General features: G+C 40.8%; 1 long non-coding RNA gene across 1 annotated transcript in view; it reads right to left on the reverse strand.

The window, feature by feature from the left end:
- LOC139669328 (uncharacterized) overlaps positions 1 to 14,430 on the reverse strand; it is a 57,618-nt gene extending 43,188 nt beyond the window's left edge. The window contains exon 1 of the long non-coding RNA XR_011697239.1: positions 14,332 to 14,430. This is a non-coding gene — a long non-coding RNA (uncharacterized lncRNA). The remainder of the gene's footprint in view (positions 1 to 14,331) is intronic.
- Between the last annotated feature and the right edge of the window lie 2,238 nt (positions 14,431 to 16,668).

Below are 16,668 nucleotides of genomic sequence, written 5' to 3' on the forward strand. Positions count from 1 at the left end.
TCACACTAAAATATGCTCCTTGTCACAAGTTTTCTGTTGTTTTGGTTTGGTTTTCTAAGGACTCATGACACAGAAGCCTGCAGAACTTGCCTGAGAGCATCTTATGATGTAGAAAGCATCACACATGCCATTGATGAAGACAACCTCAGACAGATGTCCTCAATTGTTACATGGATCACTCAGAGGATTTCAGGATACTAAAATCATGATGGCATCCATAAAAAGTCATTGCATATATTGGAGTGCCAGCTATGTTTAGTGTAACCTAGAGACACATAAGGCAGGGAGATGACTTGATTGGAGCTATAGCTCACTTAGCCATCTTTCCTGAGTTACACAGGTAGATTTTCTAACAAAAACATTAAGACTAAAATTTTTAAAAAATGCAAGATAAACACTTTCATATAAAATCCTTCAAGGATGTCTTTTCCCCACAGAATACATTAAGGGTGGATCTTCTACTTGATTTCCTCAAGCACTGCAGGCAGGCACAGGAGTAAAAAAACATGTTAAAAAAAGACCTTTTGCAGGAGCTTGATGTCTTCTCTCTGCTTTTTTTGGACATAATCAGGGTCAATACAGGTGTATGCCAGATGGGCATGGTTACATTGCCTGTGTTGACAAGTGCAATATTTCCAAGAGTTTTCTTGTTTTTCTTGGACAACCATCTAGAGAATGCCTAAGATTTCTGCCATGTACTTCATTAAATTCTGGAAAATTTTAAACTTGTCTGTAGAAGCCAGGAGAAGATGAGAATATTGCAGCTGGGACTGAATGTTGTTCTACTGGAGTTTGAGGTTTTTCTCCATTTTGTCAGATAGATGGGGTTGGAGAAATAGAGTTGTAAGAGAAGATTAATGCACCCTTTGAAAGTGAAGAGCTGTTCTCTGGAAATGCTGGGCAATGCTGCCTTTGTGTGCAAACAGTACACAGAGTAGCTGAGGATGAGAGGAGATGGCAGCTCAGCCAGGACTAGTGACACTGCAAACAGCACAAGGAAGGGAATACACAAAAAGTGGGACAAGTTCCTGTGGAGTTCTTGCTGCAAACTCTGGGCTTTTTTTTTTGAAGTTGAGCTGAAGGGAGAGAAGATTCTGGCAAAAGGAAAGCTGAAAAGTGCATCCCCAAGCAGAAGAGGAGTAATCCTTTTTGTGGTGTATTGGGACCACCTGTCTGAAGTCAATTCTCCACTGTTCAAAAGCCCTTTTGTCCCAGTTCTGCACTGCCTTTCTGGTTTATTTCTAGGCATCTCCAGACACATAAATGAAGTGCAAGGTATTAATTCACCATCCTTCTCATATTTTAGCCAATTCTTATCCTTCTTTGTCTAAGTTTGGTGACAGATTTCCCAAGCAATATCCAATCCATCTTTCACAGCTGGCTCAGTTTCCCAGACATCTAGTGCTTGTTTGGGAGCCCTGTGTCTATGATACTCTATAACGCAGTGACAGTTTCCCTTTCACCAACATATCTGCAGTTTCTACACACATTTATTTCTTAAAAGGGACCATTATTGACAAAAAAAAATCATATCTTGTCCTGTGCCTCTGGGGGGAAAAAAAGGAAAAAAAAAAAAAAAAGAAAATGAGGAGGAGAAGAGAAATCCAGTCCTTTATCCTTTCCTAAGTTTCTTCAGAATTGGCAATTTGGATATGCTACCACAAATGCAGTCATGAATTAATATGTATTATTCCAGCTGTAAGTAAACTAGTTTAATTTGAACTATTCTAGTTATATAAAAACAGATGTAGAGGCAGACAATTAGGTTTAAAATAAAATCCCAGAGCACCGGCACCAGCATTAAGGTTGATTTACTATAGAGGAAGGCACTGTATGTGCTGTCTTGGTCCTCAACACAGAGCATAGACAAGAACTTATTTCTTTTAGCTAAAAAGGAGCCTACACTTGCAGTGAATCTTCTCTTTCCATTCCTGGCAGAAACAATGCACAAATCTTTACAGCATAAATATATAGATGGAGATAACTATGTGTTCACCAACGTTGAAATTCAGTGTATTAGATCTTACTATCCATAAAGACACATACACCAAGCTTGTCCATATTGAGCCTTTCTTTTAGTGTCCTGGAGAGTATTTCTCCCACTTTCTGAATACTAACTCCAGATAGATTCTAGGTTCCTTAGCCTCCTTTGCATAATTTGGCAATTACTTAAGCCATCAAGTAGACACTCTTTCTCAGCACAGCATCTGAAGTTTTCCAACCACTTCTCTTAAAAGCATCTTCCAAGCTAAGGGGCTGTTGACAGTCACAGAATCTCTGTATTTCTTAGAAATTTATTGTAGCTATTCACTGTTTTTAGATCTCCTTCTGCACCTTTAGAAGTCCTACAACTTTCAAATACATTTATTAAAATGGAACACTGAATTCTCAGTGATTCACTTCAAAACTGCAGATTTCCCAAAACCAAATCTTACGCTGCCAAAAGTGATGATGCCTTTGCCAGCTTCTGACATTTTCATGAGGATATGACTGCCAAGATACGTAAATTGAGTCATTTTATTCTGTCTTTGTCTTTTAGAGTTCAGTTTCTGATTTCTCATTAAATTTATTTGTAGGGCTCTTCTCCGGAAAAAAAAAAAAAAGAAAATTAGCAACTCCCTCTTTTTTTTTTTAGATGGTTCTCTTGTGTTTACTTATTCCTGACTGAACTGCCACATCAAAGAGACACAGAAACTACATGCAATTATTCTAGTATCTTGTTGTCAAAGCATGTAATGACTCTGTACATCTGTGAGTTTCCTCATAATGAGGTCAATAGCAATGCAATTTACTGGAGGTGAGAGAATGCACTCAAGTTTGATGCTAACATCTACAATGGATCAAATGTTCAAGCTGATAATTAAGAATAACATCAGACCTCTGTGCTACTTTTCTTGGCACATCACACTTTAATCCTCAGTGGATTATCGTAGAAGTTTCTAAAGAAAGCCTGCAAGTATATGACTGGCTTTCCTCTCCCTTCTGTTTGATGCTTGAAAAGAGATTCCTACAGAAGGAATTTATGCCATTTAAGATCTTCCAAGCTGAGACTAACTTTACATTCAAGCTTACATTCAGTCTTCTCAGATAAACTGTGTGAAATCACATGAGTATTTGCCGTAGTTCCCTTTGGTATGTAGGTGGTACCACAGACTTCTTTATCACTTTCTTCATTTACATCAGTAATTTAATCACTTACTTCATATGCTTTTATCCTTTACAATTACCTGGTGTTCAGTTACAGCTTTCTCACATTCTTAAGCTCTGCTTCTCTTGTCACGATGACTATCACTTCCTTTGTCAGTGTCCTGGAGAAATAGCACACAGGCAGCACAATTTGAATGCAGTGCTTCTCACTGCTTGTCACTCCTTCTCTGCATCTAAACCTTTCTTGCTTACCCTTGGCAAACAGCCCAGCTCATACAGTCTTTGCAGGGACGATTTTACAGGAGGTACAACATCTTCCTATCACTGTCTTCAGCAGCAATTTCAGCTTCAGTGCTGGTTTGTTCACGTGTGTCCCTCCTTTCACAGTTAATTATTGTAACAGCACAAACTCACAACAACGTTATGGGAATGGCACAAGACACAAGAGACCCAGCAAGTGACTTTGCCTCACAGCAACAGCTTCTAAGAACAAACTTCAAGGGCAGTTTGATAATTTTTGTTTTTGTGCTCTGAGGCAGGGCAGGCACCTGTAAGGCTTAGACAGCTCAGACATGCAAGGTACCTGCACTCCAAGTTATTCCCTTGGAATCCATTGGAATAACTCAAAGAAAACTCAAATCCCATCACTCCTTCTCTCCTAGAGATTATTTTTTCCCCTTTTCCTTCTCTGATCCACATTAAGACTCATGCCCCAACAAGATTTTTCTTTTAAGAAAAGAGACTTTTTCTAATAATATTTTTATTGAAGTTGACAGACTAGAACTACCCCGACTTCCACAAGTCATTTGGAAAGCTAAACAGTGTATTGATATTATATATCTTGAACTTGTATATTGAATACTTGTAAATGTAAAAACTCGAATATTTTTAAAATTTTAAGATATCTGCAGATAATGTGTGCATTTTTTATTATTAAAATAAGCAAGCTATCAGTATTTTTATCTTTACAGCATATTAACTTAATCCCTTGAAAATCTCATGAAAAATTAAGATGTCTGGCAATTTTCTTGTTGTCTCTGACAAAATATTTGACTTTTCAAGATTTTGCATCTTCAAGTAGCTAGCTTATAAAATATTCAGGTGTGAATCAGTGCCTTCTCCAAAAGCTCTTTTAAGAAGCACACTCCATTTTCAAAGCCCAGAAGCTATGCCCTGTTTTCAGAAATGTCTGGAGCATTGAGGTGCTGCTGGCAGACAGCAATTCTTACTCATCTGAATAGCTTAGGCACATTGCTCATGTGCTAAATACCTCATGCCAGACACAGGTTTCGTCTGTGTCAAATGGTAATTGCTTGTTGCTTTATGAATGTCATCGTAATTATTACTTTCACTCTGCATTTTAACCTCCATGGTGAATTGATAAACACAGTTTCTGTTGAAAACTGATTGATGTCAATTCTGACACCCTGGTTGTGCCTTTCATATACCGGGAAGACATATAACTAAATGAAAATCATTTAAGCCAACATTTAACAAGCTTCCTTCACTGGATCTAAAGACAATTAAAGTACTGCTGTTGATTTGAATAACATTCTACTGAGAAATTGGGTAAGGCTGGGTCAGGGAGTGGCAAGACATTGGCAGAGGTGAGACAAATCTTATTTTCAAGAAATGACTGCTTTTCAGAGCACCAGCCGAGACCACCAGCAGAGCCCACATGACAGGCCAGCTGCCAGGCACAGGGATGCTGAACCAAGCCCCTGGACTCAGGAGGGATGAGGTCAGGCAGGGGCAGAGCATTCAGGTCCATTTCTTGTTTTCCAAAGGGCTGTTGGGATCTCTCAGACTCTCCAGGCTACAGTTAAAAAATTAATTTTGCTGATCCTTCTGTCTTGCTCTCCAGCCACATCATTCCTAAGGATTTATCTTGTCAACTCCCATTTTGTTGTGGTGAAACGATAGGAAGGGCACCACATTTACTTCAGAACCTGTAGTTTTAAGACTTTGGAGTCCACAGTCCAAGAAAAAGACCAGACACATGGTCAGAACCCAAAAGTACCAGGCAGTGAAGGATGTTTTGCAGGGAGAAGAGGAGAGGGAGGTATTGCATGAGTTCATCTTCAGCAGATTCATACAGTGATTCAACAGCTTCTGTAAACAGGGCCAGGTTAAAATAGTTCCCAAAGTCTACCTAAGAGAGACCTCTTTGCACTTCTGTGACTCAGTAGACAGAAATCAAAGATTATGCCATGTGTCAAACTTAGAGCTTATCAAAGTCTTTGTGAAAGCCTGGATTGTCAAGGCTGATGTATGTTCTGTTTCTTGTTCTAATTTTTTTTTGATTTTGTCTTTGATCTTGTGCTGCCTGTGGGTTTCTTTGCTCTTGCTTATACATGACCATTCTACTATAGCTCATTAGTGAGTGAGGGTTTTCCAGGTGTTGCTTCACAGGAGTATAAATTCTCAGTGCAGTTGCTCATCTCTATTGCTGGTACAATATAATCCAGCAAGCTGAGTGGCACAAGGTGCCTCAAAGACATTGTACTTTACACATCTTTACATAGACAGCTGGCAGCTTTGCATTATCACTGCTCTGGCCTCACACTTTGATTAAGAATCTCAGAGTGAATACTTACACTGATATAGAAAGAGCAGAAATATGTATTTCCTTTTTTTTTTTTCCCAGAAGAAGCCTCATCTATCACTGTAACACTGGTTTCTGTCTATTACCCATTCTGCATTCCCATTTTACCATCTGCCCAATGCTAACCTGGGCTTGCTGTGTCTAATCTGTGCATCATCACCACTCTCTCAGCTGAAAAATATAAAAGATTCGCTTGAATTCACTTAATGAGAAGCTGTACCATTCAGGGAGCTGTACCAAAAATAACTTGATTTATGAGCTGGCAGTTTAAGTAGCCCCTTAGCAGTGCTTAACAACTGCTGCTGATGTAAAATGCCTCTATTGATTTAGGGCCGTCCAGGTTGGAAGTGAGTCAGGTAGCCCCAGTTCACATGCATCAGAGCTGGCAGTTCACATTTGGAGGAATAAATCTGAGATATAGTTTTTATGGGAAAAATCCAGTTTAGAGATCTAACAAAAATTTACTGTGAAATCACTATCTGGAAAAAAAACACTCCACATCCACAGTTCTATTAGCATTTTTTGCCTTAAATGCCAAACAACTATGGGAATATCTTTGTTCTGTACACATTTGACTTACTTTTCCCTGTTGTTACACTGAATTATTGGACTACTTTGTTGTATTAAATACAGCTTAGCCAGCTGGTAGTTGTTTTCTGGAGAGCCACTGCATTGTGCTTTCAGATGCAAGAAAGTCAGGAATGACTTTTGCTCCTCAGTTTCAGATCACACATGTTCAACATGATTCTTTCTTATGATGGAAAGCAAAAGGGACACATGTAAGCTGCAATGTGGTAACTCAAGGAGCATAGTAGCAAATCCCACTTTAAGTCTAGTGATCCCTTGACCCTAAGTTTGTCAGGGGAACACTTACTAAAGTACACCAGGAAAAGTCAAGCACTGTAATCTCATGTTCCCACACCTTTTTCTTCTGCACAAACTTCCCAATGCACACTATTTTCCATTTTGAACTCAGTTTCTGATTGTTGCAGGTAAAGATCAAAACCTGAAATCAAACTGTCTTGGTTTGAGATAAGCAACTGCCAATCCCCCCCCGCCCAAGCACAGAGAGAAAAGCCTCCCTCCTAACACCAGGGAAAGGGAGGAAAAGAGAGGCGAAAGGAAAAAAAAACACTTCAAACCATGTTTATACTAAAACTACATATATTTTTACAGAAAGGAAGAGACAATTAGAAGAGAGTACAAATATACACTCATACAAGTCTGCAATAACAAATTTCCCACTTCTTAATGAACACACAAATTCTACTGTCCTAACTACACATTACTTAAGAAAAACCTTGGTCCCCAGGAAGACAAACTCAAGCAGAAAGGAAAGACCCAGAACAACACATTTTACTTTCCTGAGATACCCTCTGAGCCAGTGGTGGGCCTGGTCCTCTCCATCCCCCCTGGGATAGCATCATGTGTCCTCCCAAGAGGAAGGCTAAGAAGTGACTGCCTTAACCACTCCCACACTGGTTCCTACTTCCCTGGAGATGATGTCATAATGTGGTATGGAATACAAAATTACTGGCTAGAAGAGGTCAGCTGTTAGCTCAGCCCAGCTCAAGTCAGCTGACAGCTTCGGCCTAGTCCAAACTTCAGAGCCCAAATCTAGGCCCACCTAGGTGAACCCATAACACAAATCGTCACCACTCTCTTTGCAGAAGATGTAGCCCAGATGAAGAGACCTCACCAACCCCCTAACCCTTTCCACAGTGTCCCTCGTGCCCCAGGCATTTACCTACAAGTGAAGGAGAAACTCCAAGCAGACAATGGACTATCCACCATATATATGCTTGTTCCTGGGCTTTGAGCACTGGGTGTGAGCTGAGAGGTACCAAAAGACACCCTTGTGCACACACAGATTTAGCAGCACTGGGCTTTCAGTACTCCCTGGTCTGGGATCAGGCAGAAGCAGGGTCCCTGAAGAAATGGATTTACTAACATGGGAAAGAAATGGGCAACTACTGAAAGACTTCTTTTCATACCTGCAGAGCCTCAAGGCTGGGGGAGAAACCTTTTGTCAGTGCCATCCCTCTGAGCAGACATGGGGAGAAGCCAGGAATAGAAAGTACACCGTAACAGTTCATTCAGAAAAAAGCCAAGATTCCAATAGCTCCAGCACAACCCTGGAGGGACATAAGCCACTCTAAATGAATTATTTGACTTTGAAAAGGCTTAAAAAAATATACCCTACATAACGTCTGAAAGCAGAAAGTCTTACATAAATTTCAGGATGGGGACTATTATTCTTGTAAAAGCAGGAATAATATCACACTTATGCCCAACGGGCAATAAAACACATTATGGAGCAAGACACCAAGAGGCTGGAGTGACTTGGCTGATCAGCAGATGAAAGAGATGAATGAAAAGGTCACTAGGTATGAATAGAAACATCCAAGCACTCTGAAGATTTTATAATTTGTTAACCAAACAGAGATTCTGGAAGAATGGATACTAGAGAAAACAAGAGCAGAGAAGTAGAAAAGAATAGGAGAAAAAAGATAGGATACAGTGACTGAGTAATTCTCCTTACACATAAGAGAGTCTGGAGGCAGGGGAAGGGGGGAGTTGTATAGCTTTAAACTCACATAGTGGAAAGCATCAGTTCTATGCCTCTTGCAGCTACTCCAAAAACAAACACATCTGAGCGAGGACGAGCCCACGTGACTGGGACATACACGTGTGCTGTGCTGAAGGAGATGTCATGTAGATCACAAATAATTCATCTGATGTGGCATTTGCTCGGGCAGCCATGCAATTTCCTGTGAACAGCAAACTAAGGAACCGTGCAAAATCTCTAGTTCATTACTCTCTTCTTCCCTGAGGTTGAATCAACTTTCCCATTTTTTTAATGCTGTATTTAGCTGTTTGATCCATTCATATTTCTCTCTCTATTCAGCTGGTCTCCCATTTATGAATTTTTTACTGTATATGAATGCTCACTGCAATTCATTCATACATTCTGCATTCACAGTGATGCAGAAAAGACAGACACATTTATGGACAACACAGACCAACAGTGTGCCGGGACAAAAGTGGCCTTAAGTCCCTTCAGGGAACACAGAGGCAGTCTTTCAGAAAAGGCTCCTGGGGACTGCCATCCCATAATCCATCAAGGAATGTGTCATAGAGTCCACTGTTGCAGTCTAACCAGTTGTCCAATCTCAGCCCATGGGTTTGAGCATGAAACTCAAGTTCCTTGCCTGATACTTGGTGTCTCACATGTTGGCCATGTGGCTCTGCATGTGCTTCCCATGCTAGACATAGGTTTCCACCTGTTCTTCAGGGAGTAGATGGGTTGGAGATGATGATGGGTTGTAGTTTTTTGGTTTCTTTTTTCTCCTATGAACATTCTGTAATTCAGTGAGTGATTCAAATAAGGACAGAAAAAGTCATCATTGTTGGCTGGGCAAATTTAAGGATTCAGAACAGTGTGGTGCTAGCTTTTCATTTCTTTTCATGCCACAGCAAACTCTTGCTTATGGTTTCAAGTGTGTAATCACAAAACATACAGTGTCAGATTAACATCACAGTTGGATTTATGAAGTTTTCCTGACTTGAATGTCCTTTTTTTCTTATTTAAATATATACATACAGAGACCTCTGTGGCTTTTCCAGGATATTATCTATGACCACACACATACAGAGATGGTTGAATTTAATGTTTTTGAAAGCTTGCTTACCAGGTGGTCTTATTTCCCTTTTTCTCAAGAAACAAGGCACACGTGCATACAAAATTCTGTCTCACATAATTTATAGTGACATTGGTTGTTGGTTTTCAGGGTTTTTTTTAACTTAAGTAATTAGGTAACCTGTTCACTGCTTATGCAAACAAAAAAAAAAAATGAACATGTGCACATGTCAAAGATTTTCAAGATGAGTGTCCTATAGGAAAACCTTGCATCTGGAAAGCAGCAGGAGACAGACCAGGCCAGACATCTGTTTGTTTTGCTCTTTTTTTTTTCTTTTCCAGTGCAGCAGTTGTGCATTCAGCTAAATTCCTCTGACTTGCAAAACAACAGTTCTGCATTTTTACAGTCATTCACTGAATTCTAACTTGTTGTCAGGGAAGGGTTAAATGTAATGGCATTCATATGGCCAGTGTTTTGACCTTTACCTGTGCATCAGGCACCACACAGTCTCATCACATTCAAGACTTGATGTGAGAACAGCAGCTCCACACATTGAGCCACACCAAACAGGAGCCCATTTCTCTGCCAGCACATCATATGATGGATTTAATCTTATCCTATGGAGCTAAAGCAGAAGGATGCCCATCCCACCCTACTGCTGCAGCATGCTGCCCCTTCCCTGCCATTCCCAGATCTCACATATCAGGTACCACAAGCTGAGGATGCACTGGTGTCAGACCAGAGGAAATAGAAGGTGCCATTGCTTTAGGAAAAAGAACAGGATACAGATGCACAAGGATCAGGAAGTTGGTAAGAGGACTGGAGCACCTCCCCTATGAAGACAGTCTGAGAGAGGCGGAGCTATTCAGCCTGGAGAAGAGAAATTGTGTGGACACCTCACAGCAACCTTCTAGTATCGGAAGGGGCCTACAAGGAAGCTAGAGAAGGAACTCTTCATCAGGAACTGGAGTGATAGGACAAGGAGTAATGGCATCAAACTGAAAGAGCGGAAATTTAGGTTAGATGTATGGAAGAAATTCTTTCCTGTGAGGGTGGTGAAACACTGGCACAGGTTGCCCAGAGAAGCAGTAGATGCCCCATCACTTACAGCGTTCAAGGCCAGGTTGGATGGGGCTTGCAAGAACCTGGTTTAGCCAAAGTTGTCCCTGCCTGTGGCAGCGGGGTTGGAACTGGATGATCTTTAAGGTCCTTTCCAACCCCATCAGTTTTATGATTCTAAGTCATCAGGAGCATTATTGAGGAGCAGTCAAAAGCAATGGTTGGTGATCCCACTGAACAATTCTGCATGTAAAACCTTATACGAGATCTACATAACCACACAATCTGAATGCTGGCAGCCTGGCCAGTGTTTCAACATAGCAAAACATGCTGAAATTTCACTTGCAGTGAAGTAACTCCACAGACTTCTACTCATTCTAGACCCTGTATTACCCAAGTAGCATTTGAAAATGTTTTTCCCTGTCTTGCAGCAGTGCCAAGCCCTGATGGTGATTATAGCAGGACATCTATTATGTGTGAAATCCCTACTGAAATCAAGCAGATCAGAGCCAGGCAAAGTCAGATCTCTCATAAATTACCTGTTCTTATCTACATGGGCAAAGCCATTATTTGCAGAGGGGAGACAAAATTTAGTTTGAAAAACTGAATAGTTTGTGAGCCAACAGGAAATCTGAATTTTCAGCCTCACTGACGCAATAAAAAGCAAACCTATGCCTTTTAGCACAAGGATAGATCCTCAAGCATAAATAGGCCTCTGCAGTTACAAAAACTTCCTGTCTCTAGAACTTGATTTTGTTTGCTCTCATTTCCTAGCTACTGACTGGATGCCTTGACAACACAACAAACTTTTATTTCATTTTGAAGGTTTAGCATGTCATATAACAATAACCAGATCACTCCCCCTAACTCACACATAAAAATTCAGAAAAATAAAATTGCTTAGAAGAAAAGTCTTATTTGTTCTTTTGTTGTTTGGCACCAATTATTTATTCATCATGTGAATTACTCTTAAAAGCCTTTAAACTCATACACCAGAATATGCATCAGTATCTGTGAAATTATTCCACAGGTATCAATTAGTTGTCTTGAGATACAAGTCAAAGTAGTGATTAGCTCCCCCAGTGAAGCCGAGAAACCTTTTGTCATGACATTCATGAAACTTAACCTACATTTACAATGGAATGAAAGACAGGAAAACATGGCAGACAACATGAAATTAGGACATCAAGTTCAGTGGGGACAGAAGAGGAGGGGCATGGTATGCAAGTTCAGCTACTGTAGTCAGGTGATGATGCTGAAATTATATGGCTTCAGCTGTGCACCTTTCCTGTGAAACAAATTTTGGCTGGATAAGCCACTTTTGCCCAGACCATCCCATCATGATCTGCTTCTGTTCTTTTTTAAATTCAACGTTTTCCCCGGCTGTGCTTGGAAGAGGCACCCTGCTAGTCCTGTACTTACTGATGGTCTGCCCACAGCTCCTCTTTGCTGGACTCAACAGGGCAGTAGGTGGGCTTCAAAAATACCATCCAGATCCGCTTGAAGATGAGGTTCCTCCTGTTTTGAAAAGCTTACAGGATTCTATTTGATTGGAAACCTCAAGATTCTCACTAGGTAGAGAGTAACAGCTACTCCAACTATTTTAAACATGGAACCTGGCAGAAAGATAGACTTTTTGTATATGTAGTTAAATCAAATAAGCTGGAGGTTAGATGCTATACGTGCTCTGGGAAAAACAAACAAGCAAAAGCAAATGCACACCCAAACCACCTCCTTTCTGGTACCTTTAAAAAATAGTCTAAGTGCTACATTGAATTTACCTACAATTATTTCTGTTACTGCAAGGTACCCCTCTCCCATACAAATGGAAGGTCATTATTTACTTCCATTTAACATTTGAGAAAACATAGACCTTGCTAACTGTTCTTTTCCACTGCATATAGACGTATACACAACAGAAGGGATGAAACACCTATGGCTCCACTTCCACAGATTCATGCCAGCAGATCTCAGCTTGTGTTGGGAATTCTCTCTAGAAGCAGTTGAGATATAGAAGTAGAAAACACTGAACATAAAAGCTCCAGCTGGGCAAAGTTTATTAAAGGTCTGGGATCCTAATCTGACCACAGATTATTGCTGTACCCATTAATATTCTGCTTGCAATGTGTAGTACCAAATGATTCACAGATGTTTAAATAATTGGCTGATAAGCCTATATAGAAAACTATGTTTCTATAAACATCTAGAAGATACAAGATAACCACCTTTAACTGTTTTATAGATGAAAGTGTAACAACAACTCTGACCTTTAATTTTACATACTAATAAAAAAATACTAAAACTGATAAATACAGAAACCTTTACACAAGTCAAATGATACAGAACCCATGATTTCAAGCAAAATCCAAGACAGAACTCCAGGGTTTGGGTTTCTATTTCCCAAGTGCTAAGAATGAATTCTTTCCCATGTTGTCTGAAACAAGCAGATTTTTCCTGCCTTCCAACAAGACAGTTTGGGGGCACAGAGGGGAAGAGATGGATTATATGTTGATTGAAGCACTTAAAAGCCTTCAGAAAGAAACACAAATGCCAGGTGCTGACCTAAGGTTCCAGAGGTCTGTAACCAGTATACAATAAAACTGAAATATTCCAAATAGTCTCCTACTCTTTGACAGATGTTGCAATGATGTCTCATTTTTCTGTTTTCAACACTCACATACTTGTCCTTTGGACATTCTTCATATTAAGCTCATGCTTCTATCTATTGTTTGCAACAAGTCTCTAAGGCAACCATGGGGTTGGGCAAATAGTTTCACTTTGTACAAGATAATAGGTAATTCAAAACATCTATTTTTTCAAAGTAAACTAAAGTCATCTACACATCAAACATTGCAGTTGATTAAGAGTCCAAGAAAAACCAATCAGTGTGTCCAACTAGACCATAACAACTCAATCCCAAAGTGCTGTAGCTCCCATTAACTTACAGGGTCAGGGTTGAAATTCAGGGGCGTGTAAAACAGAGCCCGCTGCCAAACATCCACCCACTGCAACCACAGGGGGAGGAAAAGACTGATTAACTGTGGGATTTATTGCCAGAGAATACACATATCACGTAGTTTCACCCAAGGTGAAATTCACTTCAGTCCAAAGAGTATTTCTGGAACCCACACACATAGCAGGTGCATTTCATTTAGACTCCAAGAAGGTCTGATCCAGAGCTCAAGCCAGCAGAGAGACCTCTCAAATAAAGCACATGATAATAAATAACTATCATCCCCTCTGGTCTAAAGTGAAGCTCTGTTTCCCCCTCAATACAAATCAGAAAACAAGGGCTTCAACCTGGTTAAGACATGAGCACTTTTCAAGGGCCCATAAGACATGAACAAAACATGATAGGACATGCCAAGCCCTGAGCCTGACAGGACGAGGCTATTTCACCAACATGCCAAATGAATCTGTCTGCTGTCTTTTCAGATGCAAGGACACAGTTAATGACACTGATAAAACTGATCTTTCTGCACCCTTGTTTGTCACAAGAAGAGCAGCTCCTCTCCAAAATTTCCAGTTATTCCACAATTGCCAAATGATCAGAGCAGAATTAGACTAAAGGTATCAGGCTGTTAACAAATCCGCCCTTTTAGGACTTATGTATTTGGGGCCCTGCAGACAGATCTGAAACATGCACCACTGACGTGGGCCAGGCTCAGGTGGCTGACAGCAGGAGTGTACTCTCTGGACTGAGCTGTGGCCAGCACCCATCTCCTCACACAGCCCTTGGGGATGGCAAAGGGGAGCTGCAGGCAGTGCTGATCATACCACACTGCCCAGAGCACCTGCCAGGTGATTCCAGGTCTGTGGCAGAACCACCAGCTGGCCACAGGGTTTAGATCCATATTGCTAACAAATCTTTCTACTTACCACCTCCACTGTTCCCCAAACTTCAGTGAACACATTGCTTTATGCTATGGCTTGTACACTGCACAGCCAAAATGCCTCCAGCCAACATTGCTGCTCTGAGCTTCTGCATGGAAGATTTTGTGAAGAAAAGGGACAGATAAAAAAAAAAACGAGTTCAAATTGATTGACATGTTTTGCTTGGACAAAGGGGGTATTTGCTCTGCCTTACCTCCTGTAGGCCTAGGTACGCCTCTGAGTGCTGCAGGCAGTTTTTCTCTTGTAATACACACTCACATCGGTGTCTGGAGTACAATCACACACCACGTTGCTGCTCTGGAACAGAACAGCCTAAAACAGTGCCCCTTGAAAGCCTTGCACATGCTCTTGGATGTCTCAGGACTTGATGCTGTAAGCACCTCACCTGCCAAACAAGACCCCATTAAAACTGGCTTACATCCTAGACTAAGAAGGATTGGACCCTTGACATTTTCCTCCATTTCATTCCTGCCTTTTGTGTACTCAGGTGTTACCAATTTCTAACTCAGCTGGTGACTATACTTACTACTAAGACAGTGATCCCAGAAATCTCTGAGAAATAGGATAGAGCAGCTTTGCAAGCCAGTTGCAACAATGTCAGTAAATCCTATGGACCCCATAAAAGATAGTATTGTCTCTGAACTCCAATACTCTGAAATCAAAATACGCATTATGCCCAAAGTGTTTGCAGAGTAAAGAAAGGTCACTTAGCTTACCAGTAATAACACTGGGGGACCAGTCAGCATATATTTCAACACTGATGTTTGTCTCTCTCACAGGAGAAGCTCAGAATGTTGAAATCTCTTGTCCATCATGTGGCAAGTGGATGTCCTCCTCTGTCTCCTCCTCCCATGAAAGAGGCATCAAGGGTGCAAGATGACTCTTCTAGAAGTCATTTCATTGAACTTCACAGTGCCTGGAAGTCCAAGACCAGAGGCAGGTTCTGGGTTCCACAGCAGCAGCTTCTCAAACTGTCACCATTTATGACAAGGTAACTTGCTCCTCTTTCATCAGCACAGACCCCACAGGTTCCTCAGCATAAGGGGAACCTTGCACAGTTAAATGCAGATGGAGGTGCAATAATCTGGATGTATTATCTGACCCAGCAGTGTAGATTGCTTAATTCCACAGGAGGCTCAACATATCGGTCTACACACCTGACACCAGTGCTTCCCAGAAGTGCACCAAGAATGCCATCCAAGTCTGATGGATTGAGTTTCATAAGTCACGAAGAACATTAAGCTCCCAAAATTTTGGACAGTGTCCAACGACAGTAGCCAGAGTTTCAGTGGTTGCATACCAGAATTGCTGAGGAACTGTACTTCAGCTGCATTACATAAAAGACCAAAGTATTTTCACAGAAGTACACAAGATCCTCAACAGAGAACAACCATTCCAGTTGGTACTCCACAATGTTCTCCAAGACATCTTGGTCACAAAAGCCAACTTCATTTTAGACATCAGCAGTGCTGAGGTACCATATTCCATGGCATCATTTAGTGCCACAAGGACTACCAGGTTGTCCTTATACTATTTTATTAGCAAGACAGTTTGGAGAAGAATAATAAGACTAAGTCCAAGCTCTACTATTTACAAATCCTGAATTCTGAAAAGCAGATGGATTAGTGGGGTTAGAGAAACTCAGATTGTTACTCATAGCACTGCTTTAGATAATGGCTGTAATAGGAATAAACCATAGTTACCAATTTTTTTGGTTCCCATTTTGAGGAAAGAAAAATTGTGCAATTCCCTCACACCACAGAACAAGCATTAGCTTATTGTAGATTCCTGAGAACATTTCTAAACCATGTTTTCAGCGGGGTGGTTCCTACTGCTCAAGTCTCAGCAAATTCTGACTGACTTTTGGAGAGTCAAGGTCCAAGTATGCATTATTTCCTCCCCCTGCTCTTCCCCACATACTGGTTTCTTTTGGGAGGGTATCTGGTGAATGAACAGAGAAGGAGCTATAACAGGTGAGAGAAGTGTCTTCTCAAGACACCAGCTAAGACACAAAGAGGTGAAAACACAAATTCAGCTTATTTAGTTTCCCACTGTAATACACTGCTAACTCCCTGCTCTGTATGTGCAGATGGACACATATGTTGTAATAATTTTGCTCTCTGATGTCAACTGTGCCACTGTATAAGTATATACATTTCCTGCAAGCTCAGAGTTAAAAGACAGTCCTGAGAATATGACACAAAGTTGTTCCTTTACATAAATCATCAGTCAGACATACACATATAAATTTAAGCATATACATGCTTGTAGGTATATAATATCTTCCTGTGGAATCTCTCTCTGTAATGAAGCAGAACAGAG

Source organism: Pithys albifrons, chromosome 3 (genome assembly GCF_047495875.1).
Source record: "Pithys albifrons albifrons isolate INPA30051 chromosome 3, PitAlb_v1, whole genome shotgun sequence".
Classification (NCBI taxonomy): Eukaryota; Metazoa; Chordata; class Aves; order Passeriformes; family Thamnophilidae; genus Pithys; species Pithys albifrons.